At 46.5% G+C, this 24,207-nt stretch overlaps 1 protein-coding gene across 2 annotated transcripts in view; it reads left to right on the forward strand.

Annotated features, from left to right (window-relative positions):
* The first annotated feature begins 7,122 nt into the window (after positions 1-7,122).
* Positions 7,123-24,207, forward strand: part of DHCR7 (7-dehydrocholesterol reductase) — a 43,091-nt gene continuing 26,006 nt past the window's right edge. Inside the window, exon 1 of one of the 2 annotated variants that reach the window (XM_044269874.1) lies at positions 7,123-7,212. The gene's annotated coding sequence lies outside the window, so the exon portion shown is untranslated. The remainder of the gene's footprint in view (positions 7,213-24,207) is intronic. The other variant, XM_044269875.1, reaches the window with a different exon arrangement.

The raw sequence follows: 24,207 nt of genomic DNA on the forward strand, positions 1-24,207 counted from the left end.
ATGTGGATCCATCATGGATCTGCACAGATGGATCTGCACCGATATTACAACCGCATGCATCCGTTCGTATTATCTTTAACATTGCCAAAATGGATCCGTCTTGAACACCATTGAAAGTCAATGGGGGGCGGATCCGTTTTGCATTGTGTCAGTGAAAACGGATCAGTCTCCATTGACTTACATTGTCAGGTGGAACGGAGGCAAACTGATGCATTCTGAATGGATCCTTATCCATTCAGAATTTAGGGCAAAACTGATCCATTTTGGACCGCTTGTGAGAGCCCTGAAATGGATCTCACAAACGGAAACCAAAACGCCAGTGTGAAAGTAGCCTTATAGTTAATGGGGCCAACGGGCACTGCGGTAACATCCGGCTATGCCGGATCCAGAGATCTGACAACACTAGTGTGAAATTAGCCTAAACGGAATTATAATGGCTGTATTTGTGTAATAATGCTGCCCCCTACAGTCACTTCACGGATGCTGCACTTCTGTGTAATTAAAGTGGCATTTATAGCGCCGTCCACTTATGTGCCCGGAACAGCTGAGCTTCCTATAGTGACCCCATAGGGCTGCCACCTAATCTTTTATAGACTACGTGAGCTAATGAAGGGTCTCTGTCGCCGACCGTCCTCACATTCTCATACAGCAGCCGTGAAGCACCGGAAATTCTCACATCTCTCTACTGATCCACAGCGTGTGGAGGCAATTAACATTCCCTTAAAGGGATTGTGTAGGATTAGAAAAACATGCCTGCATTTTTACAATACAGCCCAACACCCCCCTGTCCACAGGTTGTGTCTTGTATTGTTGTGTCCACTGACGTAAGGTGCAATACCACGCAGAACCTGTGGACAAGTGTGGCGCTGTTTTTTGGTATAGGAGCCAGGGTTTTTCTAATCCTACAGAAACTCTTTATTGTTTCGATAATTTTACTGCATAAAACAAAAGCCTGGGGATGGGGCAGCACCCTTTCGGATCCCTTTGGGCTCACATTCAGAGATGGCTGAACCTCCTTACCCCAGGTAGTGTAATCACAGCCGAAAGGGTCAAGTTCTATCCTTCACATGTTAGGCGTCCATTACAATTTACAGAATTACACATAGTAGCTGGTTCTGGGTCTAAACCCTTTATCGGCTCCACAAATTACAGCAGAAATACATAAATGTATCATTATGTGTGGAGCAAAATGTGACAAAAGGACAAAAAACTTCTTATAGTATTTTATAAAACCAGGTGAATGTCGAGCTCCGGGAATGATATCACAGCAGTTATATAAAGCACATAGTCATGTGGCTGCGCCCACGGATAATCACCCAGCGGCTGATAGGTCTAATGTTTGTAGAATGATGTTCTGAATTTTAATAGGGAAAACCCCATGGATAGAAGATGTTATTCAAGAGGGCAATGGCTCAACGGGTAATTTCGGAAAGCCCACGTCTCCCCACCATCGTGCTGCAAACCCACCATGACCGCAATTTCAGATCAGGGCAATAGCTAGATACATAAATACATTGTATTAGTGGTACCATAAATACTCATTGCTAGAAAGGTAATGCAGGGCACATGTAAAGGGGGAATATTAATCACCAATATTTATGCATATTTATGGGGCCTGAACAAAAGAGGACTATATACTAATCAGCTGTTATCCTACAGGCTATCAGCACAAGTTTTACTCTAAACATGGGGGATGAACTGTTGATAAGAGTTGAATTGAATACACTTCCCTCTACATATATATATATATATATATATATATATATATATATATATATATACACAGTACAGACCAAAAGTTTGGACACAGCTTCTCATTCAAAGAGTTTTCTTTATTTTCATGACTATGACAATTGTAGATTCACACTGAAGGCATCAAAACTATGAATTATCACATGTGGAATTATATACATAACAAAAAAGTGTGAAGCAGCTGAAAATATGTCATATTCTAGGTTCTTCACAGTAGCCGCCTTTTGCTTTGATTACTGCTTTGCACACTCTTGGCATTCTCTTGATGAGCTTCCAGAGGTAGTCACCTGAAATGGTCTTCACTTCACAGGTGTGCCCTGTCAGGTGTAATAAGTGGGATTTCTTGCCTTATAAATGGGGTTGGGACCATCAGTTGCGTTGTGGAGAAGTCAGGTGGATACACAGCTGATAGTCCTACTGAATAGACTGTTAGAATTTGTATTATGGCAAGAAAAAAGCAGCTCAGTAAAGAAAAACGAGTGGCCATCATTACTTTAAGAAATGAAGGTCAGTCAGTCCGAAAAATTGGGAAAACTTTGAAAGTGTCCCCAAGTGCAGTCACAAAAACCATCAAGCGCTACAAAGAAACTGGCTCACATGCGGACCGCCCCAGGAAAGGAAGACCAAGAGTCACCTCTGCTGCGGAGGATAAGTTCATCCGAGTCACCAGCCCCAGAAATCGCAGGTTAACAGCAGCTCAGATTAGAGACCAGGTCAATGCCACCCAGAGTTCTAGCAGCAGACACATCTCTAGAACAACTGCTAAGAGGAGACTGTGTGAATCAGGCTTTCATGGTAGAATATCTGCTAGGAAACCACTGCTAAGGACAGGCAACAAGCAGAAGAGACTTGTTTGGGCTAAAGAACACAAGGAATGGACATTAGACCAGTGGAAATCTGTGCTTTGGTCTGATGAGTCCACATTTGAGATCTTTGGTTCCAACCACCGTGTCTTTGTGCGATGCAGAAAAGGTGAACGGATGGACTCTACATGCCTGGTTCCCACCGTGAAGCATGGAGGAGGAGGTGTGATGGTGTGGGGGTGCTTTGCTGGTGACACTGTTGGGGATTTATTCAGAATTGAAGGCATACTGAACCAGCATGGCTACCACAGCATCTTGCAGCGGCATGCTATTCCATCCGGTTTGCGTTTAGTTGGACCATCATTTATTTTTCAACAGGACAATGACCCCAAACACACCTCCAGGCTGTGTAAGGGCTATTTGACCATGAAGGAGAGTGATGGGGTGCTGCGCCAGATGACCTGGCCTCCACAGTCAGGACCTGAACCCAATCGAGATGGTTTGGGGTGAGCTGGAACGAAGAGTGAAGGCAAAAGGGCCAAGTGCTAAGCATCTCTGGGAACTCCTTCAAGACTGTTGGAAGACCATTTCAGGTGACTACCTCTTGAAGCTCATCAAGAGAATGCCAAGAGTGTGCAAAGCAGTAATCAAAGCAAAAGGTGGCTACTGTGAAGAACCTAGAATATGACATATTTTCAGCTGTTTCACACTTTTTTGTTATGTATATAATTCCACATGTGATAATTCATAGTTTTGATGCCTTCAGTGTGAATCTACAATTTCATAGTCATGAAAATAAAGAAAACTCTTTGAGTGATAAGGTGTCTCCAAACTTTTGGTCTGTACTGTACATATATATATATAGATATACTTATTTGGGGGCACATATTTTCCACAGGGGCCACAATGAGTCCCTGTGGACCACTAGGGGCAGACGTGCGCAGATGCTGGGCACACCTGTGCACATCATCCTATGATGTGGCAGTCAGTGCATGCATATATATCACACATGCACGCACGTATTTGCATGCATGTATGGATATATATATGCATACGTCTCAACCCTTCCTCAACAGCACACAAAGCCTATTTAGATATCTGAGCAGCAACGTGCCATGACATTCTTAGATGCACTAAAAGGGCAACACTGTTGTAAGGGCACACCAAGGGGGGCAGCACTATAGTGAGAGGGTGCTGGGGGCAGCAATATTGTAAGGAGAACACGAAGTGGGGGAAAGACTATTGAAAGGGGGCACTATGGGGGCAGCAATATTGTGAGGGGGCACTAAGAGGGCAGCACTATTGTGACGGGGCACTAAGGGAGCAGAAATACTGTAAGGGAGCACTAGGGGGTAATACTAATGTCAGGGGATACTAAGAGGCAACATTATTGTAAGGGGCAACTATTGTGAGGGGGCACAATTTATATGTGGGGGCACAAAGGGCGTCAGCTTGCTGTAGTGCTGCTGGTATTGTCCCCCCTTGGGTTTTTCTAAAGTTGGGAGGTATGCACCTATAGGAATTTTACTGTATCTGTATTTATCATCTTTAAAGGGGTCCTCTAACTTCATCAAATGGCATTAATGATGTAGAGAAAGTTACTACCAAGCACTTACTAATGTATTGTGATTCTCCATATTGCCTTCTTTGTTGTCTGGATTCATATTTCCATCGCATTTTTATGGTCCGCATCCGAGCCGCATTTTTTGCGGCTCGGGTGCGGACCCATTCACTTCAATTGGGCCGCAAAAGATGCAGACAGCACTCTTGTGCTGTCCACATCAGTTGCACCGTTCCGTGGCTCCGCAAAAAAAATATAGCATGTCCTATTCATGTCCGTTTTGCGGACAAGAATAGGCATTTCTACAAATTGCAGAAGGCACACGGGCGGCTTCGTTTATTGCGGATCCCCGTTTTGCAGACAGCAAAAAAATGGCACGGTCGTGTTCATGAGGCCATAGGGTGCATTTACACAACCGTATCATTTTTTGTAGTCTGAAATATGTATGACGTCCGTGTTGCATTTTTAATTTTTTTTGCTGGTACATTGTAACAATGCCTTTTCTTGTCATCAAAACGGACAAGAATAGGACGTGTTCTATCTTTTTTGCAGACAGCACAGACAGACCTACGGATGCAGACAGCACAGACAGACCTACGGATGCAGACAACACAGACAGACATATGGATGCAGACAGCACAGACAGACAGACGGATGCAGACAGCACAGACAGACCTACGGATGCAGACAGCACAACGGATGCAGACAGCACAGACAGACCTACGGATGCAGACAGCACAGACAGACCTACGGATGCAGACAGCACAGACAGACCTACGGATGCAGACAGCACAGACAGACCTACGGATGCAGACAACACAGACAGACATATGGATGCAGACAGCACAGACAGACAGACGGATGCAGACAGCACAGACAGACCTACGGATGCAGACAGCACAACGGATGCAGACAGCACAGACAGACAGACGGATGCAGACAGCACAGACAGCACAACGGATGCAGACAGCACAGACAGACAGACGGATGCAGACAGCACAGACAGACAGACGGATGCAGACAGCACAACGGATGCAGACAGCACAGACAGCACAACGGATGCAGACAGCACAGACAGCACAACGGATGCAGACAGCACAGACAGACAGACGGATGCAGACAGCACAGACAGCACAACGGATGCAGACAGCACAGACAGACAGACGGATGCAGACAGCACAGACAGACAGACGGATGCAGACAGCACAGACAGACAGACGGATGCAGACAGCACACAGACCTACGGATGCAGACAGCACAGACAGACGGATGCAGACAGCACAGACAGACCTACGGATGCAGACAGCACAGACAGACCTACGGATGCAGACAGCACAGACAGACGGATGCAGACAGCACAGACAGACAGACGGATGCAAACAGCACACAGACCTACGGATGCAGACAGCACAGACAGACGGATGCAGACAGCACAGACAGCACAACGGATGCAGACAGCACAGACAGACAGACGGATGCAGACAGCACAGACAGACAGACGGATGCAGACAGCACAGACAGACAGACGGATGCAGACAGCACAGACGGATGCAGACAGCACAGACAGACGGATGCAGACAGCACAGACAGACCTACGGATGCAGACAGCACAGACAGACAGACGGATGCAGACAGCACACAGACCTACGGATGCAGACAGCACAGACAGACATATGGATGCAGACAGCACAGACAGACGGATGCAGACAGCACAGACAGACGGATGCAGACAGCACAGACAGACGTACGGATGCAGACAGCACAGACAGACGGATGCAGACAGCACAGACAGACGGATGCAGACAGCACAGACAGACGGATGCAGACAGCACAGACAGACATACGGATGCAGACAGCACAGACAGACGGATGCAGACAGCACAGACAGCACAACGGATGCAGACAGCACAGACAGACAGACGGATGCAGACAGCACAGACAGACAGACGGATGCAGACAGCACAGACAGACAGACGGATGCAGACAGCACACAGACCTACGGATGCAGACAGCACAGACAGACAGACGGATGCAGACAGCACAGACAGACAGACGGATGCAGACAGCACAGACAGACAGACGGATGCAGACAGCACAGACAGACGGATGCAGACAGCACAGACAGACCTACGGATGCAGACAGCACAGACAGACAGACGGATGCAGACAGCACACAGACCTACGGATGCAGACAGCACAGACAGACGTACGGATGCAGACAGCACAGACAGACGGATGCAGACAGCACAGACAGACGGATGCAGACAGCACAGACAGACATATGGATGCAGACAGCACAGACAGACATATGGATGCAGACAGCACAGACAGACATACGGATGCAGACAGCACAGACAGACGGATGCAGACAGCACAGACAGACATACGGATGCAGACAGCACAGACAGACATACGGATGCACACAACACACGGAGCGTTGCCCGCATTTTTTGCGGCCCCATTGAAATGAATGGGTCCGCATCCAATCCGCAAAAAATGCAGATCGGATGTGAACCCAAAACAATCGGTTGTGTGAATGGGTTGGGGTCTTATACACTGCCCATTTCCAGGGTTTATGACCACCCTGTAATCCAGCAGCGGCGGTCATGCATGCACACTATAAAAAAAGAGTCGGCATCTCTGGTGGCCAGGACCGCGGGAGTGCGGATATACACACATGCGCAGCAGCTTCCGTCCCAGCCACCTCGTATCTGCTGAAGTGAGAGGACCCCTTTAAGCAAGGACATTGTCTAGACGTGTCAGTGATTGAGCAGGTGGTTGCATAGATATTAGACAGACGGACGGATAGATGACACACACACTGCATGCTCCCTCTGATCGCCCAGGACAAGTCTACATATTGTTATGGTAACATGCTGGTCTCAGATGGTGGTTTGAGGCGTTTGCACCAATCCACATGTTAGTGAGTAGATGATGTGTTTGCTATGGCCGGTGCCATTGGTGAGCAGGCTGAGTGTGTCACACGAGGGGAGGAGAGCGGAGCGGAGGGGGTGCTAGAGCCGCCTGCACATATTATCCTCCCAGCACAAAGAATCTGCATGGAGCCAGGCCCTGACACGCAGACACACAAGGCAGGTAAAAGGCACAAATCATTCTCCTACTTCTATAGATAATTCTTTCATTGAAAAAACTAAAGATATCAGAACTCTGAAATGCATTTAGTGGGAAGAGATGATGCAAGGGCCCGTGTTGCAGGGGGAAGGGTTCAGGAAAGGCAGCATTGAACATTTATAACAGTGAAACCTGGGACAGTTTACAGCAGGGGAGGACTGCGGTGCAAGCCCTAGAAAGAGCGAGACATTGCTCATATAATGCTTCATTGTAATGTCTAAGCTAGGCACAAATATTGGGACTTCTATTCTATTCTATTTTTATTTATTTATTTTTTGCGTCATTAACTAAACTTTGCACTTCTGTGCGGATCTAGCGTGCACCTACAGGGCCTGATAATGTCGCTGATTTCGCCCCATTGACGGGATAATGTAAACGTTATGGTCTTGTCTCATATCCACTTATACACATATTCAGCTGCTACAATGTGTCAGTTCTTGCTAATATCATCCATATCAATGGCTGCATAGGATAAGGGCTCATGCACACATTTTTTTCCGTGTACGTTCCGTTTTTTTGCAGCCCGTATTCACTTCAATGCGGCTGCAAAAAAAAAAAAAAGGAAATTACTCCAGATGCCTTCCATGTTGTGCTTATGTCTGCAAAAATATAGAACATGTCCTATTATTGTCCACATTACAGACCAGGATAGGACTGTTCTAATAGGGGCTGCTCCTTCCATTCTGCAACATGTGGAACGCACATGGCTGGTATCCGTGTTTTGCGGATCCGGAACGGCCGTGTGCGTGAGCCCTAACTGATTAAATGTTATGATAGTGCTGCTCTTAGGGGTTCCCAGTCTCAGAGGACCCCTTCTTATATGTGCAGCAGCGGTAACTCACCAGTCCCTGACACTGGTTCCAGCGCCAGAGACCCTTCTCCTCTGCTTCCAGTCCCTGCCGGACAAGACGTGTGACATGCCATCTACACATGTCACCATTTAATGGCCTCAGTGGTAATGTTAGAGGGCATATCATGTGACCTCTACCACCACTGGGGCCACTGATTGGGTAGCAGTGGTAGATGCCACTTCCAGCAGGGATCAGAAGTGGAGGAGACGGGAGCTTAACCTTTGCACCCAGCCTGCACATATGAAGAGGGACTCCCTGTCTTGGAGAACCCCTTTCAGCTGAACAAGTTCCACGCATCGGACTCGCAGTGCGACTATGCAGCAGCTCCTGTCCTGAACTTCTAGCACTGACGAGGGGCGCATTGCATTATATTAGGGTTAGCCTAACCCTAACTCCTAGGCCCCATGCACACGGCCGTGGCCTTATTGCATCCCGCAATCTGGGAGATGCGGTGTGGTGTGGAACAGAAGCACGGATTGGAAGCACTATGGAGTGCTTCCGTGGTGTTTCTGTCCGTGCCTCTATTTGTTTTACAGTGCGGACGGATCACGGACCCGTTCAAGTTGAATGGGTCTTGATCCGTCCCGGCCGCCGCACGGATGTGCATGAGGCCTTACAGTTCTGCAATGTATTAGATAACACTAACAGCATTATGTCAGCGTTATCCAATACATTCCAGAACTCTAACATAGCATCATAAATCAATATAATGCTATGAGCCCCCGTCAGTGCTGGGAGGTCAGGACAGGAGCTGCCACACACACTGCAAGTCCAGAGTGTGGAACTCGCTCGTCTGAAAGGGGCCTAAGAGTCCATCAGGAATAATTGATGGAGGTAAGAGCCTAGGAACCACTGCCAGTCAGCACGATGAAGGGGCCGCAGTCAGCACAATGAAGGGGCCGCAGTCAGCACGATGAAGGGGCCGCAGTCAGCACAATGAAGGGGCCGCAGTCAGCACAATGAAGGGGCCGCAGTCAGCACGATGAAGGGGCCGCAGTCAGCACGATGAAGGGGCCGCAGCTCTTGCAGCTTGTCCCAGTCAGCTGAATGGGACAAGCTGCAGTTCCAGGTTCCGCCACTGTGCCAGTTCAAACAATGAAGCACTGCAGCGTCTTTAGGCCTCTTTCACATGAGCGAGTTTTCCGCATGGGTGCAATGCGTGATGTGAACGCATAGCATCCGCACTGAATCTTGACCCATTCATTTCAATGGGTCTGTGTACATGAGTTTTTTTTTTCCATTCATCATTTCTCGGTTGTGTAAAAAATGCAGCATGTTCTATATTCAGCTTTTTTCACGCATCCCTGGCCCCATAGAAGTGAATGGGGCTCCAGTGAAAAACGCATCACATCCGGCAGCAAGTGCGGCTACAGTGCGTTTTTCACTGATGGTTGCTAGGGGATGTTGTTTGTAAACATTCAGTTTTTTATCACGTGCGTGAAAAGCGCATCAAAACGCATCGCACCTGGTCGGAAAAAAAATGAACAACTGAACGCAATCGCAGACAAAACTGACTGAACTTGCAAACTGGTGCGAGTTTCACTGAACACATCCGCACCTAATCCGTCACGCACGCGTGAAAGAGGCCGTAAGGCGCCTTCACACGCTGTGGATTTTGTTGAAGATCTTTCTGATACTGAAAATCAGTTCAATTTACCTGAATGGCACTTGCAGAAATCGATGTGCTTGCTGCCCCTTTCAAATGAATAGAACTGATTTTAAAGGGATTATCCTATGAGTAATGTAGGATATCAGGCATCGTCCACTACATGACAACCTCTTTCTAACAAAGCTACAGCCATCCCTGTACCTCACATGGCTCCAGAGATCTCCCCATTCATTACTCCAATCGTTTAGCCAGATTTATTTCAAGCTGGCAGCTCGGGGGCGTGTGTCCATTCTCAGAGGGCGTGTCCTTTCTCGGGGGTGTGTCCTTTCTCAGAGGGTGTGCCTTGTCTGCTGCAGCTAGTGGCAGTTGAAGGCTAGAGCGGAGCATGTGCGCTATACAGATAGATTTCATTGAATAACTCAGCAGCTATAATACATTTTTAATTATATTTAGATCCAGGTGCTGGTTTGAAAACTGTAGAATATTTTCGTGGGACAACCCCTTTAAAGGGAGCCTGTCATCAACGTTATGCTGACCATACTGAGGGCAGTATGAAATAGTGACAGAAATGCTGATGTCAGCGGCGTGTCATTCATCAGTTAAAAGTAAGTGGTTGCTGAGTCCCATCCACCTGAGAAGAGTCCTGGTTATTATAATCTCCTGCTCTCCCTCTGCTGATGATTGGCAGATCTCTCCTAGAGAGAGGGAGAAAACTAGGCAGAAGCCGCTCAGTCATCAGCAGGAGATCAGGAGTAACCAGGACTCTTCTCAGGAGGCCGGGACTCTTCTCCAGGCCCAGTCTGCAATCATTGTGATGTCGGTTCTCAGCAACCACTTACTTTTAACCTATAAACGGCAGACCGCTGAAATCAGCTCACCTGTCTGTACTTTATTCTGCCGTTAGTGTGGGCAGCGTAACGTTGCTGACAGGTTCCCTTTAAGTTGCAGCAGGGGAGTTGCTAGGGTCTCAAAAGATCGGTAGCCCAAGCCCCAATGCATATGGCCCAATTCTCTAAGTCTTCCAACCTCCCCCCCTCCCCCACAAACACCAGCACTGAAGACATTTTCCTGTACTCACTATACAGCAGCACCTACCTGTCACCTCCAGGGCCTCCAGGTGACGTCTCCTCCGATGTAGACCTTCTGTCATCATCTACTCTCAGCCGCCCCTCATCTCTGCAGAGTGTGACACACGGACATCTTAGCTTCCTCACTTTTCTGTACCCCCAAATACTATCCTGAAGAAAAATGTGTGCCCCTCATAGTAACAGTTCTCCTCATAGTCCCACCAATAGTAATTTCCTTCTAGAATGCTCTCATTAGTAATACAGCCCCCTACAGAGCCCCCAACCGTGATGGTGCTCCCCAAGAGTGCCCCCCAGTATTAATAATGTCCTTACAGAGCCTCCAGTAGTAATAAGGCCCCCCTATTGTTCCCTCAGTGGTACTAAAGCTCTTTACAGACCCCCCAGTAGTAATAAGGCCCCCATAGTGCTCTTAGTAGAAATAATGTGGATCTATAGGTCCCTCCTATAGAGCCCCCAGTAGTAATAAGAACACCTAATGTCACCTGGATTTAAAATGCCCCCAGTATTTATAATGCCCACCCTGAAGTGCCCCAGTATTTATATCGCCCCCTACTGTTATAATGCCCCTACAGTGCCCCAGTATTTATATCGCCCCCTACTGTTATATTGCCCCTACAGTGCCCCCAGTATTTATATTGTCAGCTACTGTTATAATGCCCCTACAGTGCCCCCAGTATTTATATCGCCCCCTACTGTTATATTGCCCCTACAGTGCCCCCAGTATTTATATTGTCAGCTACTGTTATAATGCTCGCCCTGAAGTGCCTCCAGTATTTATATTCCTCAGAAATTATAATTCCTTAGCCCCTCCACCATACAGTCCCATGTAAATAATATTTCCCTCCCTCCGCCATAGAGTCCCATGCAAATTCCATCACATTATCTCTCCAGCCCCCTCCAATATACAGTCCCATGTAAATAGCATCCCTCTCTATCTACAGCCCCCTCCAAAATACAGTCCTATGTAAATAACATCACCTCCTCCCCGACTGCCTTCAACATACAGTCCCATGTAAAGAACATCACCCCTCCCCAGCCACCATCAACCCCTTAATATTCTGTCCCATGTAAATAACATCACTCCGCCAGAGACCTTCAACATACAGTCCCATGTAAATAAAGTCCCCAGCCACCTCCAACATGCAGTCCCATGTAAATAACATTACCCCTCGACATTCAGTCCCATGTAAATATCACTCCCTCCCACAGCTGCCTTAAACATATAGGCCTATGTAAATAACATCACAGTGCCCCAGCCACCTCCAACATGCAGTCCCATGTACATAAGAAAGTGAAAACCCTTCTGCACAGTGTTTTTTCTCTCTGGCCTTCGCTCTGCAGATCAGATCACAATTCCTTCTACGTTGCGTAAGTAAAAAAGTTATGTTTTCAGTAAATCAACCCTTTTAAATGCCTCCCCTTCCATTACTGCAGGATTGTATTTCACCTGCAGATCGCTCTGTCCGTTATTAAGGTTCTGCCTCAGCGTTTTGATTCAATGGGACGTATTACAGAATGGAGAAACCTGCGAGAATGTTGCACTGGGTGCAGCAGTAACTCTCATGCGGTGACGTCTTCTCGGATGCAGTGATGCTTCGTAAAGCCGCACTGATACTGCCAGGTGTGTGTGCAGCATTATTATATGTGTATCTCTTCACTGAACTTGGGGTCATGCAAAGGGTGTGGGGTGGGCACCATCATCAGGCCTGCGCCCAGGAGGGCAAAACCCGGCCCCATAATGAGCTATTTGTTTCGATGTTTGCCCCCTCTCTTCATTGTACACCATTGCTTTCCCGAGTATAGTGAGGAATGATGCTACTGGAGACCCAGTGGTGTCACCCGCTGGGTGAGGTGCCAGTTGCTTGGCAACTACCTGAAATATTTAGACCATGCTGTGCAGTGCACGTAGATTCTCTAAAGAAGATTTACATGGGAACATTTTTATTTCATTTTGTGCAATTACCTTTTAAAGTTTTAGGAAACGAACAGTTAACGAGATAAGAATTACATGTATGTGAGGCCGGGGGAGCCCCGCTGATCACATCAAGGCGTCGTCCTCACATGCTAATTAGTGCCCCTGTCACTCTGTATGTTCTCACCTTCATCGTTTTGGTTGCATTCCTTGCATGCGGACTGCCTGCAGACACTGAATCTGCACAGGAAATGTGAGACAAAGTAAAGTAAAAATGCTCGTTCTTTAGCAGTCCTCCTGCGGCAGAACACAGCGCCGATACAGTCCACAATTCTGTACAGAAGACACCTGCACCAATATTAGTCCTTGCTGCCTGTGCGCGCCCGTCACGTCTCAGATCAGTGTCTCCTATTCAGCTGCTCTCCAGTCATTGCAAAACGTCTCCCAACAGGTCCTGACAACCAGCAGTAACATTTTAGTCTCGGTTCACACTGCGGTTGGAGCATCACATTTTGCAAGAACATATGTCTTCTGTGCATCGGCATGCCTATATGTGAATGTAGAGCTTTATGCATAGTTCAGCTGGTTGTCATTGGAAACAGCAGGTTTGTGGACAGACATGCACCTAAATGCATAGGATTTTTTTTGCCAATACAGGATAAGTAATGTAATGTATGTACACAGTGACTGCACCAGCAGAATAGTGAGTGCAGCTCTGGAGTATAATACAGGATGTGACTCAGGATCAGTACAGGATAAGTAATGTATGTACACAGTGACTGCACCAGCAGAATAGTGAGTGCAGCTCTGGAGTATAATACAGGATGTAACTCAGGATCAGTACAGGATAAGTAATGTATGTACACAGTGACTGCACCAGCAGAACAGTGAGTGCAGCTCTGGAGTATAATACAGGATGTAACTCAGGATCAGTACAGGATAAGTAATGTATGTACACAGTGACTGCACCAGCAGAATAGCGAGTGCAGCTCTGGAGTATAATACAGGATGTAACTCAGGATCAGTACAGGATAAGTAATGTATGTACACAGTGACTGCACCAGCAGAATAGTGAGTGCAGCTCTGGAGTATAATACAGGATGTAACTCAGGATCAGTACAGGATAAGTAATGTATGTACACAGTGACTGCACTAGCAGAATAGTGAGTGCAGCTCTGGAGTATAATACAGGATGTAACTCAGGATCAGTACAGGATAAGTAATGTATGTACACGGTGACTGCACCAGCAGAATAGTGAGTGCAGCTCTGGAGTATAATACAGGATGTAACTCAGGATCAGTACAGGATAAGTAATGTATGTACACAGTGACTGCACCAGCAGAACAGTGAGTGCAGCTCTGGAGTATAATACAGGATGTAACTCAGGATCAACACAGTGACTGCACCAGCAGAATAGTGAGTGCAGCTCTGGAGTATAATACAGGATGTAACTCAGGATCAGTACAGGATAAGTAATGTATGTACACAGTGACTGCACCAGCAGAATAGTGAGTGCAGCTCTGGAGTATAATACAGGATATAAATCAGGATCAGTACAGGATAAGTAATGTATGTACACAGTGACTGCACCAGCAGAATAGTGAGTGCAGCTCTGGAGTATAATACAGGATGTAACTCAGGATCAGTACAGGATAAGTAATGTATGTACACAGTGACTGCACCAGCAGAATAGTGAGTGCAGCTCTGGAGTATAATACAGGATGTAACTCAGGATCAGTACAGGATAAGTAATGTATGTACACAGTGACTGCACCAGCAGAATAGTGAGTGCAGCTCTGGAGTATAATACAGGATGTAACTCAGGATCAGTACAGGATAAGTAATGTATGTACACAGTGACTGCACCAGCAGAATAGTGAGTGCAGCTCTGGAGTATAATGCAGGATGTAACTCAGGATCAGTTAAATAGTTAATAGTTAAATACTATATATAACATAGGCTTTAGCTAACCAATGGTTGTTGTCAGAAACACTGCTTTATGCTTATGAAACCAGGATGTTCCTCAGTGTGACGCTGCGGTTATAGCCCACAGGCATCTAGTCATGTGCTGTCTGCTCGTGGTTTGAAGAAGTTGTCCTTCCCTAACCAACGCAGTTCTCTGTCTTTTTACATTTTAGTTATTTTACTGGCATTCTTATTTCATTTATATCGATTATATTCACAATACACTTCAGCAAACCTGTCTGTAGGTTTTGTGTTTTTCAAGTTGAATATCGTCTGCCCTAAGACACTCAGGGGCACATTTATTAAGACAGCGTTTTAGATGGCGGTCTTAATAAGCCCCAGTGTTGGTGGAGGATCCTCTGAAGATATGAAGAGGTGCCGGCCTCTCTATAACTTTGGCGCATCCAGAGCCAGTTCCAAATGTCAGCCAGCTTCCGAGCTGTCTTACATCAAGACCATTTTATGCTGGAAACAAGCGCAGAAAATGGTAAATGAGACGGGCCTATCGGCCGGTCCCCTTCTCTGCCCACGTCACGCCACTTTTTTAGACCTGGCATGAGCGGGGGAAGTCGCAGATAGCAGCGCAACTAAGGGCTCTATTACACGAGCAGATGCCATGCAGGTAATCCCCCGCCAAGCCCAGCTCCGGACAGCAGAGACCGGAGCAGTAACATGACTGATAACGCTCGGTGCCTCTCTGTGACCTTTTTACTATAAAATGACAGTGAGATAAAGTCGTCACCTACGTTTACTGATTTTGTAGTAAAAAGATCACAGAGAGGCACTGAGCGCTATCAATCATGATACTGCTCCGTGTCTCTGCTGTCCGGAGCGGGGCTTGGCGGGGGATTACCTGCCCGGCATCCGCTCGTGTGAAAGATCCCTAAGGCCCCTTTCACACGAGCAAGTATTCGGCCGCGGGTGCAATGCGTGATGCATTGCGCTTGCACGGAATCCAGACCCATTCATTTCAATGGGGATGTGTACATGTGCGTTGGTTTTCACGCATCATTTGTGCATTGTGTGAAAATCGCAGCATGTTCTATATTCTTCGATTTTCACGCAATGCTGACCCCATAGATGTGAATGGAGCTGCGTGAAAATTGCATCTGCAAGCAAGTGCGGATGCGATGTGTTTTTCACGGATGGTTGGTAGGAGATGTTTGTAAACAGTTTTTTATCACATGCATGCAAAACGCATTAAATCGCATTGCACCCACACAATAAGAACTGAACGCGATCGCTAACAAAACTGAATGGACTTGCTTGCGAAATCGCACAGTTTTCACTGAGCGCATCCGGACCTAATCTGGACGCGCTCGTCTGCAAGGGGCCTAACAGTTGCACCACCATCTGCACAATTTACTTACTAAAGTAGCATTTATTTACTCAATTAGTATTATAGAGCGTGCCAGAAACGGGGCGGAGTCTGAATCTTTAGATTTATATCCATAAAGTGATAGTTAAATACATCAGAAATTCTATAAACATAAATGTGGCTAAACGATAAAGACGACCAGTAGTTTTTTGTAAAATTGCAATTCAGGAGCATTTTTTTATTTTATTTTTTTACAAACCATTGTATTGTCTCGTTCCTTTGTTGTTTCTCCTGAAAAATTTATGAAGAAATTGACAACTTGTTCTTACTGTTCCCCAAACGGATGTTGACTTCTTACACAGTTTTGTCACTTTCCATTGACAAGGGAAGCAATAATGTCCAGTTGGCATATTATCCAACGTTACCAGGAGGAATAACAGAGGAATGGCAGATTTTTTATTGAAATGCCCGTACTAACAATGACATGACATAACAGCTGACAGATCCTGTTTAACAATAAATCCCATTTTCCGCATTGGCCTTGTTCACACATTGTTCCGCTTTGTTGAGTCTAAGGGCCACTTCACACAAAGGATTTTTGAACAACACGCTTAAAAAATCAGTGTGGAATTTTTGGTGCGTTTTTTTTTCTAACCAATGGGTGTTCACTTCAGTACAAAGCTGCATATTCATCTTGAGGTTTTTGATGCAACAGGCCACGCTGCTTCTTTTTTCCAGGGGCAGAGAGTCCCACAGATAATCGCCAATGAAAATTCATTAAAACACCCATTAGAGATTATCTGGCGGTGTAAATGTACCGCCGATTACCTAATGAAGAAGCAAAATCACTCATTCATCTGGTAACAGATCATTTGTGAGTTCACAAAAAGTATTGTTTGCCCGCAGCAGATTGTTCTGTGCAAACAGTATCTGCTGCCGGCAAACTGCAAGTCATATTGTGGAGGAGCATGTAAATACTGCAGAAGGAACGCTTCTGTATGTGATCACTGCTCCCTATACTGTGGAGGAGATCGCTGCATGTAAGTAAATACTGCAGAAGGAACGCTTCTGTATGTGATCACTGCTCCCTATACTGTGGAGGAGATCGCTGCATGTAAGTAAATACTGCAGAAGGAACGCTTCTGTATGTGATCACTGCTCCCCATACTGTGGAGGAGATCGCTGCATGTAAATACTGCAGAAGGAGCGCTTCTGTATGGGGACGAGCGATGGCATTAGTGATCACTGCTCCCCATACTGTGGAGGAGATCGCTGCATGTAAATACTGCAGAAGGAGCGCTTCTGTATGGGGACGAGCGATGGCATTAGTGATCACTGCTCCCCATACTGTGGAGGAGATCGCTGCATGTAAATACTGCAGAAGGAACGCTTCTGTATGGGGACGAGCGATGGCATTAGTGATCACTGCTCCCCATACTGTGGAGGAGATCGCTGCATGTAAATGTGTCTCCTCCACTGACGAGCAGGCGATTGTCAGGAAGGAACGCTTCTTTATGGAAACGAGCGATGACATTAGTGATCACTGCTCCCCATACTGTGGAGGAGATCACTGCATGTAAATGTGTCTCCTCCACCAGTGAGCAGGCAATTGTTCAGACGTTTCATCGTCCATGTAAAGGGACCTTAAGACAAATAAAAAATACCTGCACTGTCTACTTCGCTCTCACAAGGTGAATTATCAGTCTCTCACTTCAGATAGTGCAAATCCTTGGCCTACATGTTGCTTTCAGGTCCTCTCCAAGGTCCAATCCTTTCTGGTATCTCCTGAATAATCTGCTGGACTTCAGCACCAAGAGACAATCTACAACTGATAACTTACCAAGGACATTGTGTGTCAGACTGATAAAACCCTGGAATAGGACTTGTATAAACTTTACAAACATTTTTACAGTCTCGGTTTTCTTGTAGAATGTGACGTGCGCCGTATAGGACACAACTGATAACAGAGACCTTCGGGCTGAATTATTTCTGTGACAGGGAAAGCTTTACCTCCATCCTCCTATGGCTATGGGGAGGTTCTAACAGTTATCACCCTTTGTCAGTAACGGGTCAACTTTTTGCAGAGCTTGAGTTGTCTGATCTACCAGGAGCCCAGGCACACGTGCCAAGCAGAAAACATTGCTACAAAGTTTGGCAGGGCCTAGTGCACCCATAATAGTAATTGAACTTGCTCCACAGCCATGCCTTCTTCATAGATGACTGTGCTGCTGCTCCCCCTCGATGGATGACTATGATAGTATGTCAGGGAATGTCAGGCCTACACCAAAGGTCCATTTACATGAAAGTGTTCCTTCTGACAATCACCTGCTCATCAGTGGAGGAGACACATTTACATGCAGTGATCCCCTCCACAGTATGGGGAGCAGTGATCACTAATGCCATTACTCGTCTCCATACAGAGGAATTCCTTCCTGACAATCTCCTGCTCATCAGTGGATGAGGCACATTTACCTACAGCGATCTCCTCCACAGTATGGGGAGGCGCGATCACTAATGCCATCTCTCTTCCCTATACTGACTTGTTTGCACACCACGATCTGCTGCCGGTGAACAAACATTTTTCTGTGCACACAAACATTTTAATTACCCAACGAACGAGCATTTCAGTCCTTCATCGGGTAATCAGCGCACATTCACCCCCCCAGGAATGCTCGGTAGCGATTATTTTTGGGATTCTCGGCCTGTGTAAAGGGCCCTTAAAGGGGTTGTCTCACTTCAGCAAAAAACATTTATTATGTAGAGAAATTTAATACCAGGCCCTTACTAATGCATTGTGATTCTCCATGTTGCCTCCTTTGCTGGCTTGATTCATTTTTACATCACATTATACATGTCTCGTTTCCATGGTTACGACCACTCTGCAATCCAGCAGCCATGGTCGTGCTTACAGGAAAAAGTACCAACCTATGTGCGCTCCCATGGTCCCGGCCACCAGAGAGGCTGGCGCTTATACCCTATAGTGTGCAAGCGCTACCACCACTGATGGATTTCAGGGTGGTCGTAACCATGGTAACGAGCAGTGTATAATATGATGGAGAAATGAATCCAGACAGCAAAGGAGGCAATATGGAGAATCACAATACATTAGGAAGCGCCTTGTATTCACTTTCTCTACATGATAAATGCTATTTACTGAAGTGAGAGGACCCCTTTAACACTGACCCAGAGTCTGCAGATGAATTACTGGTCTCCAGTTTTTCATGTGAAGTTTTTACTGTACTTCTTCCACATAACAGTCCTTCCTTCCTTCCATCTGTCCATTCATCTCCGGAAAAAATATTTCCCTGCTAGGAAGTGTTCACATCACAATCATGTTTCTGTTCTTCTGATCCGTGAGAAGACCAGAAAAATACAGGATCCATTTTTTTCTTTATTTTCTGTTCTTCTGACGGATCAGATGTAGAGAAAATCACGGTGATATGAACTCTCCCTTATCTGCACAGCGTCCTTCCTCCTCCTTCCAGCAATCCATTTTGGGAACACATTTCCCTGTTATTTTCATAGTGTCCTTGTTTCCTCTCTCTCTCCTTTTGCAAAAATGCTGCACAAATTTCCCACAGTTCTGATAGATATAGACATCAGATGTCAGGTAGTCACTGGTGTAATGCAATATAATCGCTGAGTACCTTTACTGGTGATCATTAAAACCAGATTGTGCCCATAAAAAGCCATTGGCAATAAGGCTGGACAGGAAAGGATAAATATCTCACCCTAAGGCCTCATGCACACGACCGTTTTTTTTTTAAGGTCCGCAAAAACGTGGTCCGTAGGTCCGTGATCCGTGACAGTTTTTTCGTCCGTGGGTCTTCCTTGATTTTTGGAGGATCCACGGACATGAAAAATGAAAAAAAAAAAATCTAAGTCAAGTTTGCCATTGAAATGATAGGAAAAAACGGACACAGATCACGGACACGGATCACGGACACAGATGACAATCTTGTGTGCATCCGTGTTTTTTCACTGACCCATTGACTTGAATGGGTCCATGAACCGTTGGCCGTGAAAAAAATAGGACAGGTCATATTTTTTTCACGGCCAGGAAAAACGGATCACGGATGCGGCTGCCAAACGGTGCATTTTCCGATTTTTACACGGACCCATTGGAAAAAATGGAAAACGGCACAACGGCCACGGATGCACACAACAGTCGTGTGCATGAGGCCTAACACTTGCCCTATCAAACTACAAGCCCTGCCTAGCAAAAATGCAATGGCCGCCCCGATAGAGGCGATCCCGTGTCACAAACCGCCTGACAGGCCCTATATGCCCCTGACAAGGGATAGATACCGCCAGCCGAGAAGACTACAGTCCAATAGTAATGTCATAAGTCAATGCATGTATCAGAAAATAATAAAGTCACAACATAGATAATACATATATGCTCCCAAATAAACCAGTGGCGTTCAAATATGATCACCAGTGGAAAAAGTAAGCACATACCATATGTCCCAGGAATGCCAACTTTGTCCCGACGCGTTTCTCTGAACCGTTCTCTGGGGTCAGTTCATCAGGGGACCACATACGGTATAACCCAAAAAAAAAACACAAATCAAACAATACAAAAATGGAGGCGATACGATGTGTGCGAATCAGAATAAACTATTGTGATAATGCCCATATGATAATGGTAATTCTCATGGCCGAAAAGAATGACAATTCCCACAAATTTGGGACCAAATATAATGCATCTGCACCACACACCCAATGTCCACAATACTGAAGCTAATAAGCCCCTTTTAAAGTATACCGCAGACCAGTTAACTACTGATAGTACTAATATGGCTGTATAAGGAAAATGGGAATAACAGCAGGAGAGGATAATCAAAGTAACTATCGATGTAGCAGATAGGGGAAAATATGGAATTATACTTCCCTTAAAGGGGTCCTCTCACTTCCATAAGCGGCCTTTATCATGTAGTAAAGGTAATACAAGGCACTTCCTAATGTATTGTGATTTTCCATATTGCCTCCTTAAAGGAAAAAGCACTAGTCTATGTGACCTCCCATGGTCCCGGCCACCAGAAAGGTTGAAGTTTTTTCCTATATTGTTCAAGCACGACCACCACTGATGGATTGCAGGGTGGTCTGTAACCATGGAAACGAGTAGTGTATAATGTGATGGAAAAATAAATCCATCCAGCAAAGGAAGCAATATGGAGAATCGCAATACATTAGGAAGATCCTTGTATTAACTTTCTCTACATGATAAATGCCACTTGCTAAAGTGAGAGGACCCCGTTAATCCCAACTGAAATGCCAGGCCTGAAGAGGGTATAATGATTAGGTCATTCTGGGTCAGCACAGGAACATTGGTGATGCAGTGGTGGCCAGTCCAGTCTCTGTCCAAGGGCGACAAGCAAAATCTCCTCATGAGACAAGCGGCACCCTGGCAGCCACTTATCACCCTGTCAAGCTTGTATGCATGGCTTTGCTGCAGTGGTCCTCAGGAGTACACACACAATGCCCTGTAATCACAGGGGACAGATTCTACGATCCATCTCCAGGGCTTGATAAGAATTCACAGTGCAAAGATTAAACCATGAGGCTAAAGTCTATCTCCCTGCATCTCTGCTGACACGACATCCAGCCTCTAATGCTGTACATGTGTATGTGTATATACCCGAACTATATCCCTCTCACCGTGAGCGGCTCAGCTCTGCTATTGTCACGAGGGTGTCAAGAGCCACGTCTGACTCCGTTATACCCGGGGTCAGGAAGTCGCAGCGGGTGGCTGCGCGCTCTATGTCTAAAGATCACGGTGTTTCTTAGTGTTTGTTTTCTGTGTTTGCCTTGCTATCCTTTTTGTCTCACTCAGGGATCCGTAGCTTCTCCTCCTCAGCTGTTTCTTGTCTGCCACTCCCAACCTCCTTATATTCTCCTCTCACACTTCTCTTGTTGCCAGTTATAGAGCTTCCTGCCTGGACATCTATACTGACCCACTGGAGCTGTGAATCCTGGTTGTTGTTCCAGAGTGCTTCCCTCCGGATCCCTGTTGGGCTTTTTGTTGTCTCCTGTTGTCGCCCACCTGGGATTATATGTTTAGTCTGTATTGTCTGTCCTCCCCTTGGTGTTTTTCTTTAGAGCTAGTGGTGCGGACTAGTGTTCCCACCGCCCTGTTCACTATCTAGGGCTCATCTTAGGGAAAGCCAGGGTTTTAGGCACGTGATCGGCGTACGGGTGAGGAACCCGTCTAGGGACGTCAGGGCAGCCAGGTGCCAGCCGCAAGGTGAGTCAGGGGTCACCACCTTCCCTCTCACTTGGGCAGGGCCTTCCTCTTTCCTTCCCTCTGTGTCACGTATGTGATAGTCACGCCGATCGTGATATTATAACTGGCCCTTATTTTTTGGGAGAAAAAAAATAAAAAAAATAAAAAAAAAATTCTCTCTACTTAGAATCCAATATGGATCCTATTGCTGCTTTGGCAAAACAGCTTCAAGGCCTGTCTTTGGAGGTGGCAGGATTGAAGGCGTCTGTCCTCCAACAACAGCAGCAAATGCAGCAGACCGCAAGCCCAGCGGTTGCTATGGGTAACCAGGTTGTTACAGAACCCAAGGTTGTTCTTCCTGACAGATTTTCTGGGGGAAGGGACAAATTTGTGACGTTCCGTGAGGCCTGCAAATTATATTTTAAGCTGCGCCCTTACTCCTCAGGTAATGAAGAACAGCGGGTGGGGATTGTTATTTCCCTGCTTCAGGGGGACCCGCAATCCTGGGCATTCTCGTTACCCCCTGGTTCCCAGGCTCTCCGGTCAGTGGAGGGATTTTTTGGGGCTTTGGGTCTCATATATGATGACCCTGACCGAGTCGCCCTGGCTGAGTCGAAGTTACGGAGACTCCTACAGGGAGATCGGCCAGCAGAGGAATATTGCTCAGAGTTCCGTAGGTGGGCTACGGATACTCAGTGGAACGACCCGGCTCTCAGGAGTCAGTTCTGCTCTGGGTTATCTGAAAGGGTTAAGGATGCGCTGGCGCTGTATGAGACCCCCCTTTCCCTTGATGCTGTTATGTCCCTCTCTATCAGAATAGATAGACGTCTTAGGGAGAGATCGAAAATTCCTGAGCAATTGGTAACCTCTCCCAAGCAGCAGTTAGTCTGTACTGACTTGGATGAGCCTATGCAGCTAGGAGGAACTTCTCGTCAGGTCCGTCCTCCTGAGGTTCGCCGTAGGTGGGGGGCTTGTTTTTTCTGTGGGGGGAAGGGTCATTTCATTAATGTCTGTCCTTCTTTCCCAAAAACCAAAAGACCGTCGGAAAACTACTAACCCCAGGCTGTGTGGAGGATGTCAGCTGGGGGGTATACGTTTCCTCCATACGAACATCTCAATTTGTGTTGCCAGCGGTTATTGTTTTTGGTGTTAAGACGGAGTCTATTTCTTTCTTTCTAGACAGTGGAGCAGGGGTAAATTTGATAGATGCCCATTTTGCCCGCACTATGGGTTTGTCTCTCTGTACGCTGCACAGACCTATTCCCATATTCGCTATTGATTCTGCTCCTCTGTCTCAGAGAAACCTCACTCACATTGTCCATAACTTACACCTTCGGGTAGGGGACCACCATAATGAGTGTCTTTCATGTTACGTTCTGGAGGGGCTTCCCACTCCGGTGGTATTGGGTCTTCCCTGGTTGGTAGCGCACAATCCTGTGGTGGATTGGCAGGCCAGGGAGATATTGGAGTGGAGTGAGCATTGCAGAGAGAATTGCTTAAATAACAATTGCTTAATCGCCTCCATAGCTTCCCTACCTACATTTATTTCGGACTTTGAGGACGTTTTTTCTGAAAAGGGTTGTCAGAAGTTACCACCTCATCGTCCTTATGATTGCCCGGTTAACCTGATTCCCGGTGCAAAATTACCCAAGTCCAGGTTATATAATCTTTCGGGTCCCGAGAGACAAGCCATGAAAGATTATATCTCCGAGAGCTTGGCTAAGGGACACATCAGACCCTCTTCTTCACCCGTGGCTGCAGGGTTTTTCTTTGTTAAAAAGAAAGATGGGGCCTGCGTCCTTGCCTAGATTTCCGTGAGCTAAATCGGATAACCATCCGAGACCCATACCCTCTTCCTCTCATTCCTGACCTGTTTAATCAGATTGCCGGTGCTAGGTGGTTCTCCAAACTCGATCTTAGGGGGGCCTACAATCTGATTCGTATCAAGGAAGGGGATGAGTGGAAGACAGCTTTTAACACCCCTGAGGG

The sequence above is a fragment of the Bufo gargarizans genome, chromosome 10, assembly GCF_014858855.1.
Source record: "Bufo gargarizans isolate SCDJY-AF-19 chromosome 10, ASM1485885v1, whole genome shotgun sequence".
NCBI classification, from domain to species: Eukaryota; Metazoa; Chordata; class Amphibia; order Anura; family Bufonidae; genus Bufo; species Bufo gargarizans.